This window comes from Caretta caretta, chromosome 7 (assembly GCF_965140235.1).
Source record: "Caretta caretta isolate rCarCar2 chromosome 7, rCarCar1.hap1, whole genome shotgun sequence".
NCBI lineage: Eukaryota > Metazoa > Chordata > Testudines > Cheloniidae > Caretta > Caretta caretta.
The window spans coordinates 126,781,441-126,794,704 of record NC_134212.1 but is presented as its reverse complement, the minus strand read 5'-3'; the positions used below and the strand labels follow the sequence as shown (position 1 = coordinate 126,794,704).

Below are 13,264 nucleotides of genomic sequence, written 5' to 3'. Positions count from 1 at the left end.
TAGGGGCAGGGACTTTGGGGAAGGAATTGGAATGGGGGTTGGGCAGGGGCGGAAGGGGGCAGGGCAGGGGTGGAGTCGGGGCAGCGGCAGAGGGGGGTCGAGCACCCACCGGCGCCAGCAGAAGTCGGCGCCTATGATGCTTGGCCTGTATCCAGCAGGTCCTATTGGGGAGTAGAAAGCCCTCCACCAGAGCTACCTACCTGGCCAAATAGAAACTGTTCACGTGCTGGGCCTCGAACCAAGGTAGGCCTGAGCAGGCCTCGCTGTAGTCGATCTTTGACTACCTTCTGCATCTCAAGCTCCAGGGAATGTCCCTTTCATCAATTAAGGTCCACTTGTCCACTGTATCAGTCTTTCACCCCCCATTCCAGGGCAGGTCGGTCTTTGCCCATATGGAAATGAGGTTGAAAGGTCTGGAGCAACTCTCTATCCCCATGTCCGAGACCCCGTCCCTCAGTGGAACCTGAATCTAGTGCTGACGCAGCTCATGAGAGCTCCCTTTGAGCCCTTGGCTTCCTGTTCCCTTCTTCTGCTCTCCAGAAGGTGTCATTCCTGGTGGTGATAACTTCTGCCTGAAGGGTCTCTGAGATTAGGGCACTTATTCGGAGCAGCCCTATAGGGTGTTTTTCAAGGACAAGGTCCAGCACCCTCCAGCAGTTTGAAAAGTCGGTGCCTGTGTTCCGTTGTCCTACTGTTCTTACAGTTAGGAAGATTTTTTCTGATAATAGATCCATCAGTGGCTATTAGCCAGGATGGGCAGGGATGGTGTCCCTAGCCTCTGTTTGCCAGAAGCTGGGAATGGGTGACGGGGGATGGATCACTTGATGATTACCTGTTCTGTTCGTTCCCTCTGGGGCACCTGGCATTGGCCACTGTCAGAAGACAGGATACTGGGCTAGATGGACTTTTGGTCTGACCCAGTATGGCCCTTCTTATGTTTCTGAGATTTAATCTAAATCTGCTTTGCTGTAGTTTGAACCTATTGCCTCTAGACCTGCTCTCTTCTATGGAAGCCTTTCTTGCCACAAAGATGGAGAAAATTTGTTCTCTCAAGTATTTGAAGACCGCAATCATGTCCCCCCTCTTAATCTACTCTTTCTGCAAACTAAACATACCCAGTTTCTTCAGCCTTTGCTCATATCTCTTGCAGTCCATCCCTTTGATCGTCTTTGTCGCTCACCTCCAGATCCTTGATTCCTTTCCAGTTTCTCTACATCCTTTCTATACATTGGTGACCAAAATTGGACACAGGGCTCCAGCTGAGGCCTAACCCACGCCAAGCAGAGCAATACTGTCACCTCCTGTGACTTGCATGCTATGCCTCTGTTAATGTAACCCAAAATTGCTCCCTCTGCTCCTTCTTTTACATCCTTAACTTTTTGTCCCGGAACATACAGAAATGGAGACCATAGGGAAACGAGGTTCCTATTCTATACCAACTACAAGTGGCTATTTGCTTTATTTGCTAGAATTAGTGGCAGCTCAGATGTTTCTAGAGTTTTCTCCAAAATGAGTCCCTGCCATCCATGTTGAGGGAGAGCAACTCACATGGCTTTCTGAGGGCCTGACACGCAAACCATGAAAACAAAGAAAAGCAGAAATGTAACTGGAAATCACAGGCATAGGAAGTGCTTTATGATGCCTTCCCCCTGCACAGATTAACCCAATGGCTGTGCCCAGGGTATGTATCCTCCTCTTCACATGCACAGAGTCAGAGATAGTTATGCCCAGAGAATATGCGTCCGTTCCTGTCCTCTCCCCCCACACACACAAACACACGCTCTGGGCAGAACAGAAAGTGACTTTGTCCATAGGACATGCTCTCCCCAGACTGGGCCAGCCTCCCATCTGTTCGTAGTTTTGCAGCCAGTTTGCTACAGTTTCCTGTTCTGATGGGAAGTGAAACTTAAGAGAGGAAAACTGTGCACGAAGAAATCTCTCTAGGGCTCTCCTCATGCAACTCCTTCTCTGTGCTCGTGGGCACAGGCTTCTGCTCTTTGTATTTTGTTGCCTGAGGCATTTTGGGTCGCTGAGAATTTCTTAATAAGCAAAGACTCATGGGAAGAGGGAGAGTGGGGAGCCCCATTATTATTTAGTACGTTTGCATGGCACGTACTGGGATGCCTGGCCCTTATGAGAGTCTGCATTGCTGAGGTTTGGCAGGTGGCTCGTGGCACCAGGATCTTTTTAAGGCAGGAGAGGATGTTTCATGGTGGGATGGTTGGTGAAGGAAGTGGGGTGTCTAATCACCACACAGCGGTTGCATATTGCCAGGGCCAGGGAACGCTGCAGTTGGATGCGTTGCTGGGATTGGAGTAGTGTTTGGATTGCGCTGGTCTGTGGCAGTTCCTTGTGCCAGCGCTTCCTGATGGGACCATCATCTTCGGTAGTGTCTAAGATTTAATTAAAAAATGAAATGTCTGGCCTTTTTGGCTGGGAATAAGATTTTGGGTCAGCCCAAAGGTCCATCTAACCCAGTATCCTGTCTTCCGACAGTGGCCAATGCCAGATGCCCCAGAGGAAGTTAACAGAACAGGTAATCATCAAGTGATCCATCCCCTGTCACCCATTCCCAGCTTCTGGCAAACAGAGGTTAGGGACACCATCCCTGCCCATCCTGGCTACTCGCCATTGATGGACCTATCCTCCAGGAACTTATAGTCTTGGCCTTCACAACATCCTCTGGCAAGGAGTTTCACAGGTTGACTGTGCATTGTGTGAAGAAATACTTCCTTTTGTTTGTTTTAAAATTGCTGCCTATTAATTTAATTTGGTGATCCCTAGTTCTTCTGTTATGAGGAGGAGTAAATAACACTTCCTTATTTACTTTCTCCACACCAATCATGATTTTATAGACCTCTATCATATCCCCTCTTAGTTATCTCTTTTCCAAGCTGAAAAGTCCCAGTCTTATTAATCTCTCCCATATGGAAGCTGTTTCATACCCCTAATCATTTTTGTTGCCCTTTTATGAACCTTTTCCAATTCCAATATATCTTTTTTGAGATGGGGGTGACCACATCTGCACACAGTATTCAAGATGTACGTGTACCATGGATTTATATAGAGACAATATGATATTCTCTGCCTTATCTATCCCTTTCCTAATGATTCCCAACATTCTGTTAACCTTTTTGACTGCCATTGCACATTGAGTGGATGTTTTCAGAGAACTATACACAATGACTCTAAGATCTCTCTCTTGAGTGGTAACAGCTAATTTAAACCCCATCATTTTATATGCATAGTTGGGGTTATGTTTTCCAATGTGCATTACTTTGCATTTATCAACATTGGGCAACAAAATGGCAGATGAAATTCAGGTTTCAGCATAGCAGCTGTTTTAGTCTGTATCCGCAAAAAGAAAAGGAGGACTTGTGGCACCTTAGAGACTAAATAAATAAATTTGTTAGCCTTTAAGGTGCCACAAGTCCTCCTTTTCCTTTTTTAGATGAAATTCAGTCACCCAGTTTTGTGAGATCCCTTTATAACTCTTCGCAGTCTGCTTTGGAATATCTCGTGATCCAATGTGAACGGGTGGAGGTTGAGTCAGAATGAAACAGCTGCTTTAAGGGCAAATGCTCCCCTCCTTCCTCAGGTGTGGTAGCTCTAACCAGCAGGATCATTTTGCTTTCTCTGTAGGGCAGGGGTCATGGAGGGGAGGCCACACAGGGGAACTCCACAAAGGAAAATTTAGTGACTGGTGAGGGGGTGCAGAGCACTGGCCAGAGCCACAGCCCTTAACTCTCCATGTAGAATGACACTGGAAAGGAAGATGGTCTCTAAGGTGCTGCAAGTACTCCTTTTCTCCATGTAGGTGATGCGAAAGGGCTTCATGGCCTGTAGTAGCAGAACAGGTGTGCAGCTGCTCAGCACTGAATGGTGGAGATAGTTCCTTTTCCCTTGGCACCTCTCAGATTTCTTGTGCAAAGTCCAATTACTCATGCTTTGCATGGGGCTGGGAAGAAGGTCAGTGTATCTGAGGTCCCCTTCACTCCATGTAAACAAGCTGGGAAGTGCAGCTGGGGCTGCTATCTAATGGTCTGAGCTGTCTGTGCTGCTGGAGCGGAGACTGATTTAGTGGGAATGTCTCCAGATGGAAGGAATGTGCTTGGTGCTAATGCAGTGAATGGGGAGATTGTCAGAATGTCCTGGCTGGGTCACAGGGAAGTCCTGTCTGTAACCCCCATGACATCACTTCATTGGAAACAAACTGTCTCCTCGCTGCCAGCACACACACAAAACCTGGAATTTTACGCTGAGCACAAAGCCCCACTATGCCCACTTCCAGGCTGTGCAATCCGCTACAGGAGTGGGGGAGGGAGAGGGATAGCCTGATTGTTCCTTCATGTCAGGGACTAGCTTTTGCAGTTACAAGCATCCTTGGGCTTGCAGGATCACCACAGGCTCTCTGCCCAGGATCTCCGATGATGTGCACAGATACCATGGCCTTACACCCGAATATCCACAGTAGTTAATAACAATCAGAGAGCCAGCATCTGGCTAGGCAAGCAGCAGGAGCTCACTGTTCATGGAGGATCAGACAGTGCTGTTAATTCTGCCTTGGGACATGTGGGATCCTGCCGCACTTAAAAAGAGAGAAGAGAAAAAAGCAGCCTAAAATAAATCTTTCTCCATCCCAGGCCCAGGCCCCACTCACAGCTCTGAATGTAACAGAAGGGTCCATGGAACAGTGGCCGCTCTGGTGTCCAACGCAGTGCTGTGTGTGTGTGCTCAGTAAAGTGGCTGCACCAGTCGCAGGACAGCAAGAGCAGAGGTATGGAACCCTGAATGAACGTGAGCATATGGTGAATTGCTGCACCCCATCTGCCTGACTTAGAGCCATTGTGGGTCTGCAGCCTCCTGAGCCACAAGTGTCACGCTGTCAGGGTCTCACTGAGAAACAGGCTTGTTTCTTGCTGATGATGGATTAAAATAAACTGTTTAAAAAAATCTAATCTCATTTTAAAGACTCCAAGTGATGGTGAATCCTCACCTCCCCGGTGAGCTGTTCCAACGTGTACTCACTCTGACTGCTAGGAAATTGCATCTTATTTCAAGGCTGAATTAGCCTAACTTCAACTTCTGGCAATTGGATCTTGTTATGCCTTTGACAGCAAGGTTGAAAAACCCCTTGCTATCAGATCTCTCTTCCATGTGGAAGTATTGTGATACTGTGGTCAAGTCACCTTTCAACCATCTCTTCAATAAACTTAGTAAGTTTAGTTCTTTTAGCTTCCCATTGTGAGGCTTATTTTTCAGCTCCTGGATCACTTTTGTGGGCCTCCTTTAAACTTTCTCTAGTATTTCCACATTCTTCCTGAAGTGCAGATCCCAGAACTGGACACGGTATTTTCATGGTGGTCTTACAAATGCTGTGTACAGAGGTAAGATCACTTCCTACTTCTACTTGATAGTCACCTTTTTATAGATCTAAGAATAACTTTAGCTTTCTGCCACTGCACTGCAATGAGAGCTCGTGTGGAGGTGATTGTCTGCGGTGGCCTTCTCCACGGCCGGCTCTACAGTTTTTGCCGCCCCAAGCTATGAAAAAACTGCCGCTGCGGATGGCAAAAAGGAACAAGCTACCGCCGATTTGCCGCCGCCACGGGCGGATACAGAGAAGCTGCCGCCGCCGAATTGCCACCGCAGCCCCACGGACTGCCGCCCCAAGCGCCTGCTTGGAAGGCTGGGGCCTGGAGCCGGTTCTGGCCTTCTCTGAGTCACTGCTTTCCAAGACACAAGCTCCCATCCTGTAGGACAATGATTCTCAAACTTTTTTCTGTGTGGACCCCTTGAAAATTGCTGAGGGTCTCAGCGGACCACTTAATGATCTTTCCAAATGTTGTTTGTACCGTTCGCTAACTGTTGTAAAGCGCTTTAGATAAATAATAATTAACGTTTTTTTGTTCTACAAATAAAAGTACACAACTCATATTTTAATATCTGTAGTCTTACCTTTCTAATGCGGTGGATGTGCCCTCTCTCCCCCACCATGGCAGCCCCCGAGCTGGGACTGGGAAGGAGGGCCATCTCTCCCCAGCAGCTGCAGCCCTGGAGCTGGGGAAAGTCACCTCTTTCTCTGGCCGCCACAGCCCCCCAAATGCCTCCCACCCCTGCTTCTCACCCCAGTGCCCCTCCCACCTACCCCCTATTCCCCCCAAGGCCACCACCTCACCTTACATGTGCATCTTCTCCATGGTCCAGGCACCTAATTAGCAGAGCCATACCTGCGCAGCTCCACTAATTAGGTGGGTGGCCCTTCATTCTCTTGTGTGCAGCTGCCCAGGCGTGCACCTCCAGAGGAAACTATCCGCGGACTACCTGAATGGAGCTTGCAGACCACTGGTGGTCCACGGACTACAGTTTGAGAACCTCCGCTGTAGGAATAACCTGCACTCTTAGTTCCTAGATGTACTGTATTTGGCTGTGTTAAAACACATTTGAGACACATTTACAAGCACAGTCCCTGCTCCAGTGAGATTAAATCTAAGGACAGATCCCCATGTGTACTGTTCTGTTTCACAGCCATAAAACCTGTTGCAGAATCATGCTCCAGAATTTGAACTTACAAAATATTTTTAAATGAATAGATGTGAATAAAATCTCCCAAACATTGTAAGAAAGCTTGAGTATAAAGCAATCTTAGTTAAGCTACTGCTTAGCTGATTACCTGTTCCATGTTTCTTAGGGTTTGTTGGATTAATAATATTTGAAATTATTAATATTGATATGAGAAATTACCAAACATCAATGTAACCAGAAATTCCTTTATTAAATCAAAAAGGCCAAATGGTATTCATACAATTGCTCTAAACATGCCTAAAAAGCCTAACTAATAAGCAATATATAACCTCCAAACAGTAAGAAAACATTTATAAGCATTTGATCTAAGATACTTACAAACAGGCTAAACCCAGGGGTACTTAGACCATCCTGGTCGGTTCCAGTGTGGGCAGGCGGGTGTTAACAATGGACCCTTTAAGAGTTTACTTTTTATTCCCTTTAACAAACAGGTGATGTCATGGCCGAGTACTGACTTCAGCTGAAAACCAGTTGGAGACAGTTCAAACTTATTTCCAGTCTTAATCCAGATAACATTTACAACCACTTTTCTCCCCAAGGCCTTTCCTCCCTCCTTGCTGCCCCACAGATTCTCTGGGCTCACACAGGCTTTAACACTAATGTGTGGGGTTGGGAAGGGTGTTGCTGGATCCTTTTAAGAAAGATTATTTTTCTCTTATATAAAATAATCTACAGTCACCCCCATCAGTCAGAAGCTGCTTTTTAGAAACTTCCCCTTATCTCATTAGTTATTCTTGGAACAAGACGTCCTCCCTACTTCATTCCTTCTGGCCTGGTGGTAACTCATTATTTTCAAGGCCTTCCTTCTACTTGCTACTCAGCGCCTTTCTTCATAACACAGATCTATTTCCATAACCAAATTTAAGATCACTTTAATTTTATAAAAAGAAAAGGAGTACTTGTGGCACCTTAGAGACTAACAAATTTATTTGAGCATAAGCTTTCGGGAGCTACAGCTCACTTCATCGGATCCTGTAGCTCACGAAAGCTTATGCTCAAATAAATTTGTTAGTCTCTAAGGTGCCACAAGTACTCCTTTTCTTTTTGCGAATACAGACTAACACGGCTGCTACTCTGAAACCTTTAATTTTATACTTATCCTAGAGGGTTCTTTTAATTTTGATTGCTTAATTAAAGAAAAAGACTTGAGAGCTGAATTTAGTTGCATTAAGTTTTATTGATTATCCTTAACCACAGTAACTAATAGTATAGAAGAAAATAAGATAAAAATGGTAATGGACTATGATTTGGTGCAAACAGACTAGAAAGTTGGTCGATTTATAATAATTCAAGTTTTTTCAGAATGAAATCACACAATCACAATAGAAAATAACATTTATACTCAATTACTAGCTTGGGAAGGTGACTTTGTTTAGATTTTTGACTAGAATAGGGCCTCACTTGTGCCAATTTATTATTAATTCCAGCTGAGGAAAAACAATCCAAAACTAGATTACAAGACAATTTGGTCAGTTACTTACATGCCAATTCACCAAGGTCTCCTTCTCTTATCTGTAATAGTCAGTCCTTTTTAACGTATTTCTCACAGAATGATATTAGCCCAATGTCTGACTAACACTCCTAACTACCTAAAATAAACTCCTACATTTCTTACAGACTCTCTAGACTGAGTGTTGGTGAAGCCATATTGGCCCCATGATATTAGAGAGATCAGGAGGGTGAGGTAATATCTTTGATTGGACCAACGTCTGTTGATGAGAGATTTCAGAGGAACAGCCGTGTTAGTCTGTATTCGCAAAAAGAAAAGGAGTACTTGTGGCACCTTAGAGACTAACCAATTTATTTGAGCATGAGCTTTCGTGAGCTACAGCTCACTTCATCAGATGCATACCGTGGAAACTGCAGCAGACTTTATATATACACAGAGAATATGAAACAATACCTCCTCCCACCCCACTGTCCTGCTGGTAATAGCTTATCTAAAGTGATCAACAGGTGGGCCATTTCCAGCACAAATCCAGGTTTTCTCACCCTCCACCCCCCCACACAAATTCACTCTCCTGCTGGTGCTAGCCCATCCAAAGTGACAACTCTTTACATAATCAAGTCGGGCTATTTCCTGCATAAATCCAGGTTTTCTCACATCCCCCACACCCCCATACACACACAAACTCACTCTCCTGCTGGTAATAGCTCATCTAAACTGACCACTCTCCAAGTTTAAATCCAAGTTAAACCAGAACATCGGGGGGGGGGGGGGATAGGAAAAAACAAGAGGAAACAGGCTACCTTGCATAATGACTTAGCCACTCCCAGTCTCTATTTAAGCCTAAATTAATAGTATCCAATTTGCAAATGAATTCCAATTCAGCAGTTTCTCACTGGAGTCTGGATTTGAAGTTTTTTTGTTTTAAGATAGCGACCTTCATGTCTGTGATTGCGTGACCAGAGAGATTGAAGTGTTCTCCGACTGGTTTATGAATGTTATAATTCTTGACATCTGATTTGTGTCCATTTATTCTTTTACGTAGAGACTGTCCAGTTTGACCAATGTACATGGCAGAGGGGCATTGCTGGCACATGATGGCATATATCACATTGGTGGATGTGCAGGTGAACGAGCCTCTGATAGTGTGGCTGATGTTATTAGGCCCTGTGATGGTGTCCCCTGAATAGATATGTGGGCACAATTGGCAACGGGCTTTGTTGCAAGGATAAGTTCCTGGGTTAGTGGTTCTGTTGTGTGGTATGTGGTTGTTGGTGAGTATTTGCTTCAGGTTGCGGGGCTGTCTGTAGGCAAGGACTGGCCTGTCTCCCAAGACTTGTGAGAGTGTTGGGTCATCCTTTAGGATAGGTTGTAGATCCTTAATAATGCGTTGGAGGGGTTTTAGTTGGGGGCTGAAGGTGACCGCTAGTGGCGTTCTGTTATTTTCTTTGTTAGGCCTGTCCTGTAGTAGGTAACTTCTGGGAACTCTTCTGGCTCTATCAATCTGTTTCTTTACTTCTGCAGGTGGGTATTGTAGTTGTAAGAAAGCTTGACAGAGATCTTGTAGGTGTTTGTCTCTGTCTGAGGGGTTGGAGCAAATGCGGTTGTATCGCAGAGCTTGGCTGTAGACGATGGATCGTGTGGTGTGGTCAGGGTGAAAGCTGGAGGCATGCAGGTAGGAATAGCGGTCAGTAGGTTTCCGGTATAGGGTGGTGTTTATGTGGCCATTGTTTATTAGCACTGTAGTGTCCAGGAAGTGGATCTCTTGTGTGGACTGGACCAGGCTGAGGTTGGTGGTGGGATGGAAATTGTTGAAATCATGGTGGAATTCCTCAAGGGCTTCTTTTCCATGGGTCCAGATGATGAAGATGTCATCAATATAGCGCAAGTAGAGTAGGGGCTTTAGGGGACGAGAGCTGAGGAAGCGTTGTTCTAAATCAGCCATAAAAATGTTGGCATACTGTTGATCACTTTAGATAAGCTATTACCAGCAGGACAGTGGGGTGGGAGGAGGTATTGTTTCATATTCTCTGTGTGTATATAAAGTCTGCTGCAGTTTCCACGGTAAACATCTGATGAAGTGAGCTGTAGCTCACGAAAGCTCATGCTCAAATAAATTGGTTAGTCTCTAAGGTGCCACAAGTACTCCTTTTCTTTTTGTTGATGAGAGAGACAAGCTTTCGAGCTTGCACAGAGCTCTTGTCTCTCTCACCAACAGAAGTTGGTCCAGTCAGATAGTACCTCACCCACCTTGTCTTGGTATAGACAGGATCCAGTACAAAACGCTTGCACACTCTGTCTCATTTTATGTCAAATACACTGAGAACTTAAAGACAGTATGAAACCATTAACTATAGTAGACAGTCTATAGTGTAGTGTTTATAATCCTAGTTAGCAACAGGAACTTGTTAAGTTTTAAAGCTACTTTACAACAGTCTTGATAAGGTTGCCAACTTTCTAGTCGCACAAAACCGAACACCCTAGCCCTGCCCCTTCCCTGAGGTCCTGCTCACTACATTCGCCCTCCCTTGGTGGCTCACTCTCCCCCACCCTCACTCACTTTCCCTTGGCTGGGGCAGGGGGTTGGGGTGCAGGAGGGGGTGAGGGCTCTAACTGGGGGTGCAGGCTCTGGGATGGGGCTGGGGATGAGGGGTTTGGGATGCAGAAAGGGGCTCCAGCCTGGGGGTGGGGCCAAGCGATTCAGAGTGTGGGAGACGGTTGAGGGTTGAGGCATGGGGTTGGGGTATGGGAGGGAGTGAGAGTTCTGGGCTGGGCATGCTGGCTTTGGGTTGGGGCCGGGGATGAGGGGTTTGGGGTACAGGAGGGGACTTCAAGCTGGGGAGATGGGTCTGAGGGATGTGGAATGCAGGAGTGGGCTGTGGGTTGAGGCAGGGTGTTGGGGTGCAGGAGGAGGTGAGGGATCTGGGGTGGGGCTGAGGATGAGGGGTTCAGGGTGTGGGAGGGGGCACTGGGCTGGGGCAGGAGATTGGGGGGCAGGGGTGGTGAGAGCTCTGGGCTGGGGGTGCAGACTCTGTGGTGGGGCCGGAGATGAGGGGTTTGGGGTGCAGGAATCATAGAATAGAATATCAGGGTTGGAAGGGACCCCAGAAGGTCATCTAGTCCAACCCCCTGCTCAAAGCAGGACCAATTCCCAGTTAAATCATCCCAGCCAGGGCTTTGTCAAGCCTGACCTTAAAAACCTCTAAGGAAGGAGATTCTACCACCTCCCTAGGTAACGCATTCCAGTGTTTCACCACCCTCCTAGTGAAAAAGTTTTTCCTAATATCCAATCTAAACCTCCCCCACTGCAACTTGAGACCATTACTCCTCGTTCTGTCATCTGCTACCATTGAGAACAGTCTAGAGCCATCCTCTTTGGAACCCCCTTTCAGGTAGTTGAAAGCAGCTATCAAATCCCCCCTCATTCTTCTCTTCTGCAGGCTAAACAATCCCAGCTCCCTCAGCCTCTCCTCATAAGTCATGTGTTCCAGTCCCCTAATCATTTTTGTTGCCCTTCGCTGGACTCTCTCCAATTTATCCACATCCTTCTTGAAGTGTGGGGCCCAAAACTGGACACAGTACTCCAGATGAGGCCTCACCAATGTCGAATAGAGGGGAACGATCACGTCCCTCGATCTGCTCGCTATGCCCCTACTTATACATCCCAAAATGCCATTGGCCTTCTTGGCAACAAGGGCACACTGCTGACTCATATCCAGCTTCTCGTCCACTGTCACCCCTAGGTCCTTTTCCGCAGAACTGCTGCCTAGCCATTCGGTCCCTAGTCTGTAGCTGTGCATTGGGTTCTTCCGTCCTAAGTGCAGGACCCTGCACTTATCCTTATTGAACCTCATCAGATTTCTTTTGGCCCAATCCTCCAATTTGTCTAGGTCCCTCTGTATCCTAGCCCTGCCCTCCAGCGTATCTACCACTCCTCCCAGTTTAGTATCATCCGCAAATTTGCTGAGAGTGCAATCCACACCATCCTCCAGATCATTTATGAAGATATTGAACAAAACCGGCCCCAGGACTGACCCCTGGGGCACTCCACTTGATACCGGCTGCCAACTAGACATGGAGCCATTGATCAGGAGGGTGCTCCGGGTTTGGGGGGGGCTCACGGCTAGGGCAGGGGGTTGGGGCTTGGGCTTATCTCGGGCAGCTCTCAGTCAGCAGCTCCTGGGGGCTAAGGCAGGCTGCCTGCCTGTCCTGGCTGGCGCTGCGCACCCCCCGGAAGCAACCAGCAGGTCCAGGTTCTAGGCGGGGGGCCAGGAGGCTCCATGCACCGCTCTCACCAGCAGGCACTGCCCTTCCATCTCCAGCTCCCATTGGCCGGTTACCCTGGCCAATGGGAGTGCAGAACCAGTGCTCGGGGCGGGGGCAGGGCGTGGAGCCCCGTGGACCTGCCCCCCTGCCTAGGAGCCGGACCTACTGGCCACTTCCGGGGCACAGCAGAGTGCCAGCCAGGACAGGTAGGGACTAGCCTGTCTTACCACCGCAGTACCACTAACCGGATTTTTAATGGCCCGGTCAGCGGTGCTGACTGGAGCTGCCAGGGTACCTTTTTGACCTGGTGTCCCGGTCGAAAACCGGACACCTAGTCACCCTAAGACTTGACTGGAGCCTGTCACAAAACAAGGATGCACACTGTAACTCTGTGGCAATCTCTAAAAAACATACCAAAGCATGTACACTTCCTCACTAATTTGGCACTCTGTTTCAGGAAGTGGTCAGCTGACTGATTTAGGCCAAGAGACAGTCTGTGTGTTACTTAGCACCAGCTCTTTGCTCAGCAGTCAGCTTTCATCTCAGTTATTGTTCACAGCAGAAGTTGACACTTCAAACACGGGGGAACAAAGGAATGACAAAGACATGACTATAGTCTTTTGCCAGCGAGCTGATGGACAACCTGAACTGCTGGAAAATAGAAAGAGATCAGTTTACAGGTGCCTATCTGAGATTGGTACTTGATGTCACCAGGAGGACTCCCAGGTAGCCAGCTCAGAACCTCAGTCTACTCTCTTCCAGGTTTTTTGAGCTTTCAGAAAGTGATGTGCTGAAGGAGACAGGCTATTTTATCCTATATCTGCTGGGTGGTCCAAGTTGGTTCCTTTTCTTGGAGGTGCTGGCATGGACCAATCAGATGGTGACCCATACTTCTTCCAAAGATTCCAAATGTCCAACCAGAAGGAGAGTAGTCCTCTCATCATCCAATCAGGGAAGAGACTTCAG

General features: G+C 47.3%; 1 protein-coding gene across 6 annotated transcripts in view; it reads left to right on the top strand.

The window, feature by feature from the left end:
• ENTPD1 (ectonucleoside triphosphate diphosphohydrolase 1) overlaps window positions 1–13,264 on the top strand; it is a 92,265-nt gene that overhangs the window by 47,725 nt on the left and 31,276 nt on the right. The window contains exon 2 of one of the 6 annotated variants that reach the window (XM_075131149.1): window positions 4,644–4,777. The exons of the other annotated variants lie outside the window; for them this stretch is intronic. The gene's annotated coding sequence lies outside the window, so the exon portion shown is untranslated. The remainder of the gene's footprint in view (window positions 1–4,643; window positions 4,778–13,264) is intronic. 6 annotated transcript variants of the gene reach the window in all.